Source organism: Plectropomus leopardus, chromosome 1 (assembly GCF_008729295.1).
Source record: "Plectropomus leopardus isolate mb chromosome 1, YSFRI_Pleo_2.0, whole genome shotgun sequence".
Classification (NCBI taxonomy): Eukaryota; Metazoa; Chordata; class Actinopteri; order Perciformes; family Serranidae; genus Plectropomus; species Plectropomus leopardus.
Window position 1 is genome coordinate 37228511 of NC_056463.1, and position 12514 is coordinate 37241024.

The following is a 12514-nucleotide window of genomic DNA, read 5'->3' on the forward strand; positions in this document are numbered from 1 at the left end:
GTCATATCCCATACACTCTCTTTTGCCATGTTGTTGAAAGGCAAGACTCTGAAAATATCCTTGGTCTCAGGTCTGGATATTAAGAGTGTTGATTAGATATATGAGTTTGCCATTTGCCCACGGAGCGTGGAGTGTCTCCGACAGAACTGGGGACCATATGGCTGGTGAGAGATTTCCCCCCTCTCTTCCTCTTCGCGCAGCCTGACAGCTGGATGGCTGCTAACTGGGGACGAGGAAGCTTGGCAGCTGCAGCTGAGAGCAACGCTTTGATGCCGCTCACCCTTTTTCACTTCTCTCTCTCGCTCTCTTCCTCCTCCTCTCTCTCACTTTCTCTCTCATACACACACACACTCAGAAAAACACAGACACCCACAACCAACCAGTGTTAACTTACGCAAACTTTCTACAGGTTGGAAGAGAAATTGGAGGCGTGTCATAAAGAGTCATGACTGAATCCTGCTGGTATGTTTAACAGGTTTCGGGTGGAATTTTCCTTAATTTTAATTGCTTAAACTTGTTTCACTAGTTTAACAATGCCTCAATTGCAGTGGTGGATTAAGTACCTAAAGGCCAGTAAAAGTACAGATATATTACCATGAAATGACTTTGGCAGACCTGTTAGAATACATTTTGAGTAAACGTCTTAAAGTATCTGATATTTACTGTACTGAAGTATTAAGAGTAATATTATTGTTTTAAAAATACAGTGTTTCTAGTAAAAAAACAAGCTGTCAGAAGTCTATTCCTTTGTAACATACAACACCTTAAAAATGGAGCCTAAATTAAACTTGAATAAAAGAGGTCTTTTTCATAATTTAAAGGATTTAAAGAACGAAATCCAGTCTTTTGTTCACTCCTATTCATTGTTTGTCCATCCCTTCCTCCCTATTTCCTTTCTCCCATAAGGAAGTAACAGATGTGACACGACACGACACGACACGACACGACACGACACGACACGACACGACACGACACGACACGACACGACACGACACGACACGACACAATACGATACAATACGATACAATACAATACGATACAGTAAGGAACGGTATGATACAATACGTCATAGAATGGTACAGTACATTGGTACGGCAGGAACGGTACGGTACATTAAGATACAGTATATACTTCATTGTCCCCTTAGGTCAGTTTGTCTTGGACTCAGACACATAGGGCCAATGTATCTGAGTAAAAGTATACATTTTATTTAGGCAATGTAGTGGAGTAAAAGTGAAAGTTGGAAAAAATATATAGACTCAAGTAAAGTAACTTAAGTAATGTAACAAGGTATTATTACCTCTTGACATCACACCACTGCTCATTTGTGTACTGTACAGTGACAAATGTTTCAAATTTTCCTGCTTTCCTATATGTGCAAATCTGCAGTCAAAAGATGATGGTGCAAAGGATGGAGGGAAGGAGAGCACCCATGGGTGGGATGTGGTGTTGGTTATGTAGTGGAGATGCAGTAAAGTGGAGGGGGAGGAGGATGGTAAAAAGGCAGGATGTACAACTGGCAAGTACAAAAAAGTCAGAATTTTGATTTTCTCCACTCATGTTTTTTTTCTCTTTTCTTTCTGTACTTTGACTAAAAGGGATCTTTCATCATTTCTTCAAGAAGAAAGAAAAAAGAAAGACTCCTTTGGATGTTTAGATGCAGATACCTGGACGCTTTGTGCTTTGTGAAAGAAACCTCCATTCTTTCAAAGAAAAGTGTAACAGCAGGAAGGCGTTTTTAATCTGGAATCTCATCTGCATCGTGTTCACTGCACTGTAAGGTATAGCAACATGTTTTAGCTTTAATGAAAATATCTCTAAATGCAGCGTGTATGATGTTTTTAATTGAGGTCGCTCTAGACAATAACGTCTTTCTTTGAAAGCACAATAACATCATTTATTCCAACTTTTCTCTGCACTCCTGCCAAAGTGTTTAAATCACTTGACTGCAAAATCATCAGCTTACACTAAGCACGGCAATGCTGCCGTAAACCTCAAGTAGGTTTGATTAATGTTAGTGTCAGTGGGGTCCTTTAACCCTTTAATACCTAGATCAGTTTTCTAATGCTGCATTCAGACGCCTTTCACAAGCATTTAACCTGTAATACAATGTGCCCTTTTTTCAGGTCTCTGCTTAAAAACTGTCTTTGTTTAAATATAGAGTATATCTCAGCAATCACAAGGCTCATTCGAATAATCAAGGTCCTAAACTAAACATAACAAATGAGAGATGAACCTGAGCGCTGTAAGCATCGGTATAGATGCTACTGGACCAGATTAAATAAAGGGACAAGAAAGAATAAATGAACTGAATGAATTCATTTTTACATTACAGTTTTAGAGTGAATATGCCTTTAAAATAATGAAGCATTTGCCCAAAACCTCGAGAAAATCTTAAAACACCATCTGACAGTCACCTGTGCAGATATGGATGTTTATAACCTGAAGCAAGACACAATGGGTCATGAAAGTGGCATTTTTAGGTACATTTGTGCACCCTAGTTGGCTATGTGATTTAAAAAAAAGGAAAAATTGCCCAGAAAAACTATATAACACTCTGATTGCATATTTAAAAGATGTTACAGGAATAAAGAAAAAAATGTTTTAGCACTTTCTTGAGTTTTTTTTCTTTTGTTTGTTTTTTAACACCCCTGCTTTTTCTTATTATCAGGCCATTATCTGGCAACTTTTTACTAATTACTTGCTACTTTTTGGCCCATGTTTTGTTTAGTTGCTTGTCGCCCTATTCCCATGTTTTTTTTAAAAAAAATTAAAAATCAAGCCAATTTTCTTCTGTTTCAAGGGGCTAAAATAAATGCTGCTTTTCCTTGAAAGGTTGATCCTCCCTCTCTCCCTTCCATCACTTTCAAAGATTTCTAAAGCACTCTCTGACTCCACTACAATATCAGATCATTCTCTTTTGCTCTCCATCCTCCCTTCTTCTTTTCATGCTCCCTCTTGTGTTCAGTCGCTGCCTGCTCCGAGCCTGCACGCTCCTCCGTACCACTTGCCCCGATGCCCTTCTCTGTTTTTCTCCCCCACTGCCCTCCTCCCCTCGCTCATTCTCTTTTACTGTATTCCCCCACTCTTGTGCTATATCCATCTCACTCTCTCCTCCTTTCTTTTCCCCCCCAGCCAGCTCCTCCCATCCCTCCTCTTGTTGAAGGCCCCCTGTTGCTGCCTGCTATCAACCAGCTCTGAACTGGTGAACGCGGTGCAGGAAGGGCGGAGGGAGGGCGACGAGAGGAGAGGAGAGGAGAGATGATGTATAAGAGCAGTAGGAAAAAGGAGAGAGGAGAGCAGAGTTTGGCTGGAGCCAAGAGGAGAGCAGCTGGGCACGGCTAACAGGGAATGATAATGACCTCAGAAATCTGCTGTTCGCTCCACAACAATAGGGTGCTCAGTCGCCTGGAAAATTGTGTTCATCAGCTAGCTCTGCTCACTTACTAATTGACATTGCCAAATATTTTAAGAACAATTGGAATGTGGCAGGGGGAGAGAGCGAAAAAAAAAAAGCTCAGAGATCTTAATCCCTGGACTTAATTCCTCCCTCACTTTTCCACCCTTTATTTTGCCTCTCTCTCTCGCGCGCGCGCGCGCGCGCTTGCTTTTGTGACGAGGAGGTAGCTACAACTAAGAAAAAAAAAGCACATTTTTCATGTCGCTTTCTGCTCTCATGTCAGCGCCCTGATGTTGACACAAAAGGCTTTTTATGTGACCTGTCAATGGGGTTAAGAGGAGGAGATTGAGAGGGGAGGAGGGAGGCGAAATGAGAGAATGAGAGAGCAAGGGAGACGAGAGAGATAAAAAAAAAAAGTGGGGAGGATTTAAAGAGGGGGGTAAGCAAGAGATTCCTCAGTCATGGTATCACATGCCTGGCCCTCCATTTTTAATGAGGCAAAGGTCAATGTATTCTCTTGCTCTTTCATACACAGGAGGAACCCCAATCATGCCCAAGTTAACTTGTTCAAACAAACCCCCCGCACTGTAAAATCTGACAAGTTGATCTTACTCAAAATAATCTCCAACTGCACACTGTAAAATCTGACAAATTGATTTTACTTTAAAAAAAAATTAAGAAACCAACTGTCTTGAAAAAAATATGAGTAAATATAACTAAATAAATATGTATTTATTTATGTTTATATCTAATTGTTAAGTTTACTTGAAATGTAGTTATTTACTTAATTTTGTAAAGTTGTTGCAACTTATAAGTGACAATTTTGATCAAATCAGTCTTTCTAAATTTAAGTGACTTCAGTAAACCAAGTTATAATGATAACAAATCTATCATATTTGTGTATTCTTTAACATGTTAACGAAACAGAACACTCTCCTAACTTCCTCAGTGACAAAAAAAATCTCTTTGTGATGAACAAGTTAAGTCAGACTAACTTTGTTTACTGAAGTTGTTTACACTTAAAAAAAAAAACAAGATAATTTCACTTGTCATTTTTAAGTCGGAACAACTTCACAAAATTAAGTAAATACAACTACATTTCAAGTGCACTTAAAATTTAGACATAAAGTAAACATAATTTAGGATTTCTAGTTATATTGACTTGACTTTTTTCAAGTAAGATCAACTTGTCAGATTTTAGTCTAAAGAAAAAGTAAATTATAAATTTTAATTAATTTAGCTGTATTTACAACTGAATATAACAACATTCTAAATAAACTTAACAAGTAGACATAAAGTAAACATGAATTAAAACCAATCAATATTAATTTACATTTTTTCTGTTAATCGGTGCATTGTAAAAAGGTTGATCTTACTTTGAATAATCTTGGAAAATTATTGCCTTGAAAAAATAAAGTAACCACAACTGTTGATCAAGATGTATGCTAAACTTAGATAATGTTTACTCAAAATTTAAATATATTTACTTAATTTTGTGAAGTTGTTGGAACTTAAAAATGACAAGTGAAATGGCCTTGTTCTTTTTTAGTGTTAGTAACTTCAGTAAACCAAGTTAGCTTGACTTAACTTGATCATCACAAGAGGATTTTGTCAATGAAGTTAGGAGATCTGCGAGTTCTGTTTCATGAACATGTTTAAGAATACACAAATATGATTGACTAATTTGCAACCAGCAGAATACAGATGTCAAAATGGTGATTTTTAAGTTCACAAACAACTTCGCAAAAGTAAGTAAAGATAACTACATTTTAAGTAAACTAAACAATTGAATATAAAGTTAATTAAGAGTTACAGTTATGTTCACTTATACTTTTTCAAGGCAATTGCTTTCCTAGGTTTATATATATATATATAAAATCAACTTATCAGATTTTACAGTGCATTCCCCCCTCATCCACGCCGCCCAGCCCGGCCCGGCTCAGCTCAGCCGCCGACCATCCACTGCCATCCATTTGCATTCCCCTGACCGAGAGCCCTGCCTCATTTCACAGGAATTCCACATTGACGGAGTCAGGCAGCTGTCACCAGACAGAGAAAAGGAACTTGGCATTCAAGCTTTGCCCTCCCCTCTGCTCCTCCAGCCCCCCCTCCGTTAAGCACACATATAAACAATCACAAGAAGAGAAACTTTTTTTGTGTGCAGCTTTTTTGCTTTTTGACTGAAGGAGGAACAAACACGCATTTAGCGTGTGCATTTATATGTGCATCCTAAGGTTGGGTAAACACACTCAAGTTGTGACTGTGATGTTAATTTATGTCTTTCTTTCTCCGTCGCTTCCTCTTTCTGTTTTTTAACGTTTTCCCCCCTTTTTACTTCTGAGTCTCTTCTCCCGCAATCAAGTTTGCAGCATTTCAAAAAACTGTAGTAAAGAGCCTTATTTGCGAGTCACCTTCTCTTCTATTCTTGTTCAGTTTTAGCAATGACACCGGAGAAGATAGCTTGTTGATGTATTAAGAATATTAATATGCAAACAGTCTACCTGACGGAGTAAGGCAGCCTTCTGTTATGGAAAGATAAATATTATGTTTTAATTATAAAAACATAAAAAGGAATGGGGAAGACAGAAGAGAAAGAGGGAGGTGTGTGTGTATATGCGTGTATGTGTGTGTGTGTGTGTGTGTGTGTGTGTGTATGAGCCATGGAAGCTTGTTCCAGGAGAAAGGTAAGCTATGTTTTGGCAAAGATTTGGAGTTGAAAAGAGTGGATGGCATAATGTGATGCTGTTTACTGAGGAATGTGATGCCCTGTCATCTCTCCCCTTTTTCTCACTCCACTCAGTCTCTCCCTTCTGGATTGCCCGTGTCATTTTTTCATCGCCTCTCCTTCACTCTCTCAACAGTCCATTTTTTTTTCTCTCTCTTCGCTGTCCCGGCTTCATAACCAAGCGGGGAATCCTAACGTGATCATTAAGACATAAAACGGGCTGATAAATGTTTCATAAGGACAAGGCTAGCCACTGATAGCCACCCAGGAATACTGAGGAGCAAACCGAGGCTCACAGTCCTTCCCTCGATCAAACACACTCGTCGGAATACAATTGGAATTTTAAAATATCTAAAAAGCCTGCGCTAATTCCCACCATGGGTAATATTTACAAATTGAGTCTGAAAGACGGGGTAGGGGGAGAGAGGGAGAGAGCTAGAAAGGAAGAGAGAAATCAAATGAACTGTGCACGGAATAAGAGAAAGAAGAACAGAGAAATAAATTGGCCTTTTATATTGTGCAAGCGTGTACAAAAATACTAAGTCTGCATTTATCCGAGACATGTCAATCAGCACGGCACACTGACAATTAGTGCGTTTGAATAGAACTTTTATCATTTAGCAGACACCAGAGTCCTGACCTACTGTACAAAAATACAGCTCGGGGAATGATTGTGCCTGTAACACAATGACTGTCTATTTAAGTTTGGTGACACATAAAAAATACAGATATGACAGGCCAGACTCCGACAAATGAGTGGGGGGTAGAGAGCTCAGGTTTTGTAACCGCTGAGTTCTCTGATTATAGAGAAAAGAAGAATAGTGCGAGGGGGGAAGCCGAAGAGGAACGGATGTCAATTACAAAGAAAAAGTAATTTATGCAGAGGGGAGAAATGAAAAAAGAAAAGGAGAGACATAATTCATTATTTTTTAATGCACATAGTTTTACACTCATATATTATGGCATGCACACTCGCAGAGGTCTGGCCTCATTTCAAAGTGTTGGCTGCAGTGTGAGGTGCTGTAGGAGCAATGTAGCGTACAGTAAGGAGGTATATTGTAGTAGTTATTCTGCTTTTCATGGGGAGAAACTACAATGCAAAGTCCCAGCTGGCAATTTTTGGTCCTAAAAACGTTCTGAGAATGGTACACTGCAACCAGTGCAATGTTTTAGTCATGTTTTCAGTGGCAAGTTTTCTTTTAGTTGCCAGAACAATCTCGCACCTGATTTACTTTTTGTAAGATTCAATTCAATTTCATACAAAGCACATTATCACAAATCACAGTTTGCCTCTAAGGGCTTTACAGCATATGACATCCATCTGTCCTTAGACCCTCACAGCAACTAAGGATACCCCCCCCCCCAAAAAAAAACCCTTTAACAGAGGGAAAAATAAGTATAAACCTCAGGAAGAGCGACTTTGATTGAAACAATAAAATCAACATTAGAATTTGTCCTACATTTCGTGTAAAAGACAGGAGCTACCATAGGCTGCCATCCAACTTCATAGTCAACATTCCATCGGCTTCGTTACATTTTACCACTGTAATCTCATTCCGAAGCCACAAAATACCGCTGCTTTCTCAGTGACAACAGCGTAAGATACTGACTCCAAACATCACGTTTCGCTGTGTTATGATCGCCCGTTGGGCGCGCAGCACCTGGCACAACCATGTGATTCGCTGACATGCGGCGTCAGTTGAAAACGCGGTCGTAAAGAACCTCGGCCGTGTGATACACGGCATCAGGATGAAATGCTGGATGGGAGCGCTTGTCGTCCAACAAATGCTGCAATACAGTTTAGTAAAAGACAAATGTAATTTCCAGGAGACAGGGTTAAGTGTGTATACATACCAGCTACTAAATATACCTTTATGTGGTATACCCTGATATACTGATGTGGTATACTCTTTTTGACCCATAATGACTCTATTATTGAGTTTTTCAGTTGTCTTAAATTTATCTTAATTTCTGTAATTTAGATTATTCTGGGTCTGGTTGAGGCTCATAGTCCTCAAGTATTTTTGCACTGTCATTACCAGTAAGAGAATGTCAATAAATATTCTTAAACGGTGTTCCTTTTTGATATTTCTAGTTGACAACTCCTTAACGCATATTATCAGATAACAGATAGGTAGGTCGTGTTGCATATTCCATGCATATTCATAGCAGTCTGGATCTTGTTCAACTCTACTTTATTCCTGTTAATGACACAGTAATTACACTGTAACAGTTTGTCCGCATGTGTAATTACGCCCCCATTGTACCGTCGCAATTAGATGAATATCCATGCTTTATAACCTAAGGCGGCAAGTTGGCAAATCCAATTTCAATTTGTATGGAGCATTTTGCCTGCTTGTTTGAGCCGCGGTAAAGACCAGGGATATGCAGGCTAATCCTTGCCATGTTAAAACGCTGTTCCTCTTAAAAAATGTAGACATGGGGGATTCTCTGGAGAGAGAGAGAGAGATAGAAAGAGAATGAGAGAGCCAGAGGGAGTGCACGGAGTCTTTTTACAGCCAGGAGCCAAGAGGTGGGAGTGGGGTTTAGGGGTAGTGGGAAGGTTGTGGAGGTACATGTAAAGGAAGACTGCTTTAGGCCTTACATGCATGCAGCAAAGCCTATTCTTTACACATTTAGCTACATTTTTTCAGAATGGGGGGACGCTATCATGCAAAATGAGGATTTTCAATGGTGGGTTTATTTGCATGTAAGAGCTGGCAAAAATGGCTATGTTTTCTAAAGTAGATGTTTTATTCACATTAGATCCACTTGTTGCTGAAGCTGCTTAACAAAACCACTACTCTGCACAGTGTGTTTCCACTCAACATCACTGTAAAATCTGACAAGTTGGTCTTACTTAAAAAAAATCTAGGAAACTGACTGCCTAATAAAAAAGTAAGTAAATATAACTATTAGTCTTAATTTATGTTTACTTTATATCTATGTTTAGTAAAAATTTAGTTTTTACTAAATTTTGTAAAATTGTTGCAACTTAAAAATGTTATTAATTAAATTAAATGTTGTTAATTAAATCAATCTCTCTAAGTTCATGCAGTTTCAATCAACCAAATTATTTTGCTGTATATCTGTATTCTGCTGATTGCAAACTAGTCAATCATATTTATATATTCCCTTGAAAAATGTAAGTAAACTAAACTAAACTAGTCAGCTATTAGTCGTCATTAATGTTAACTTTGTATCTAGTTAAGTCATTAAAAATGACAAGTTTAATCAAATCAATCTCTACAAGCTGAAGTGGTTTCAATAAACCAAATTACTGTGCTACATATCTGTATTCTGCAGGCTGCAAACTAGTCAATCATATTTGTATATTCTTAAACAAGTTAAATGACCAGATCCCGTAACTTCATCACTGACAAAATTCTCTTTGTCATAAACAGTGTAAATCGGACTAACTTGGTTTTCTGAAGTTAACACTTAAAAGACAACAAGGTAATTACACTTGGCATTTTTAAATTGCAACTACTTTACAAAATCAAGTAAATACAGCTACATTTCAAGTAAACTTAACAATCAGATGTAAAGTAAACTTTAATAGTTATATTTATTTTCCTTTTTTCAAGGCTATCGGTGTCAAAGATTATTCAAAGTAAGATCAATTTGTCAGATTTTACAGTGCACCATTAAAACAATAACGCTGAGGTGAAGTCAGCCCAAGGATAACCAAACAAAAAAAAAGATAATGATGGGCATAAATGTAATTACTTCTTTGTTTTCTTTAAAGAAATCAAGAATTTTATTGAAAAGGAAACATGCTCAAGGTTAGCCATTGAAATATATTGCAACAAAAAAAGGTCTTTAAAGGACATGTCTGACAAAGGCCTTTGTTTTTCAGCTCTTTTTCTTCCTCAATTCTCCCCTTTTTTCTCACTCACTGCTTTTAAACAAGTGCCGTCTCAAAGACAAAAGCGGCGGAGTTGACCTTCTTTCACAGTTGAGATGTTATTTTTGATTACTATAATTCAAGTTTAACTCAAAATTGCTGTGGGTAGGTGGCGGGGCAGAGGCTCGCACGTACGCAGGAGCACACTTGCAGGTGCACGCACACACACTCAGAGCGAGCCCTTCTTTTTAAAGCTGAAATATTAAGATAAAGACAATGGTACAGTAGCCACATCCTGTTCACTACAGAAGAGAGTGATATGCACACATACTGTAAAGCATATAACCCCCCCATGCATACACAGACATATGCACACAGACACACGCACAACAAACATGCATGTAGAGGAGAAGCATGACACCTTTCTCCACATGAGGCTCAGACACGTTTTTTTCTCACACATCAAAGCTTCTAATTTGAGAGTCCCTGAGCTCCAAATGTGAATCACATTGTGTAAGTTGTGAAGACAGGCAAGTTTCGCTACCTCTGATTAAAAAACAGGAAGTAGCACAACCAGCATATTTGATATTTTGTGCGTCAAATCTGTTTCCTTTTCACATTTTTGTTCGATAACTGCATCCCAGTCTGTTCAGATCAGTGATCATTTCATTCTCTTCTTCCTAACAAGTGTATTTTCTACCTCTGCAGTGCTCTCTAACACTTAATCCTTTGAAAACCTGGACAAATTGGCGTGACTTCTTTGAAAATCATAGGAAGAAGGCAATGAGCAGCTTAAGAAGAAGATATTGGTAAGATATTGGTAAAGTGCAAAAAAAAACCCAACTAATTACTGAAAAATTAGCCAAAAAAATAACCAAATAAACAAACAGAAAATAGGAAAGACAAAAACAAAACAAAGACATTACCTATAAAAGGTGCTCAAAAAATGCTAGTAATTCTGTAAAATAATTTTAAATATATAATTATGATAATGATATATAGAGTTTAGTTTTCAACGTTTTCCCTTGCTTTTTAAAAAACAGAATTACTAATGCCTTGCACATTGTGAAAATTGTGTGGCCACTGCCTTTTTCCCCAATGTTTTCGAAAGAAATCAAACCAGATTGGTTCAAAGGTTTTAATACTTTTAAAAGGCATCAGAACTCAGTGCGAGAAAAGTGCTGCACATCCAGGTGTCAAAGGGTTAACTGCAGTTTGACATCCTACATTGGCACACACTGAGCAAAAAGAACATGAGGACAGCCTTTCAGATATGACAGTGGCAGAATGACAAAAGAGCATCAGGCAGCGTAGCCCCTGACACACTACCTGTACGCAAACCACACACACACACACACACACACACACACACACACACACACATACACACACTCTAACGGTTAGACAAAGACAGCAGGAAGGGCAACACTGAGGCCTCGTGGAAACCAGCTGACTTTTTGTTTTTCCTCTGCAAACTTCTCAATGCACTATTTTTAATTTATTTTTGTATTTATACTTTCTTTAATCCTACCCTGCCTTCTCTGACGATGGTGCCTGTGGGACGAGATTTAACCACTCGACTAAATCGAATGTGTGTCTTTGTGCTTTGTTGGCATTTGGTGGTAAATACTATTGGTTTTTATTTGTCAATTATTATTTCACTGTAATTCGCTTATTTTATTTTGTATACTGCACGCTGGATGTTAATATAGTACTTCTGAAGTTGTTGAAACGCCACAAGCTGTACTCATCAGATTCAAAGTGCTTGAGTCAAAAGAGACAGACAGAGAGACTGAGAGAGAAAGAGAGAAAGAGAGAGAGAGAGAGACCGAGAGATGGAGAGAGAGACTTCCAGCATTAAAATTCAGAAGATAATTACATCCGCTACACCCCCACCCTGTTGAGAAAGTGTAATGTTTAATAGTCTCTATAAAGAAAATAGGTTTTTATCTCACTCTCATTTTCATTAATTCCTAATTGGGGTGGGGGGTTGTCTGTTATTATTTCTTAGATTAAAATAAACATAGCCTGTCCCATGTTCAAACCCATCACACTACACGGGCATGATAAGGACTTCATGCCTCTGTGAATAAATAAACAATTTCGTCTCCACTGGTGGAATTAAGTTGCTTACAGCCTTAAGCTAAGCCACTCTGATTCATATTTATATTTATTTATATTTTTTCCTCTACTCAAAAGACTTAAAAGCACATCCTCGCTTTTGCAAATGAAGTTCACCATTTTTTTGACCTGCTTTATATGTATATCTTTAATTAGTGTCTTGTTTAGCTTAAACCGACTGATTATCGCGTAGTCGTGACCTAATTATCGCGCACGCTTCTTAACGCCGGCGCGGTGCCCTGAGGAGCAAGCGAAAGTTACCTTTAAAAACTTGTGTAATCATTAGCAACGAGCCTCCCTTAATCCCACTAAACATACACTTATCTAGCCCCGGCCGGCCTGTGTTTGCTGGGTAGGGGAGAAGGGAGGGGTGTAGTTGTCTCCAACATGTTTATTAACGACATTTATTAATAGCTGTGGT

At 38.3% G+C, this 12514-nt stretch overlaps 1 protein-coding gene across 2 annotated transcripts in view; it reads right to left on the bottom strand.

Moving 5' to 3' along the window:
• znf536 (zinc finger protein 536) overlaps positions 1 to 12514 on the bottom strand; it is a 155161-nt gene that overhangs the window by 102056 nt on the left and 40591 nt on the right. The gene's annotated exons all lie outside the window — the stretch shown is intronic.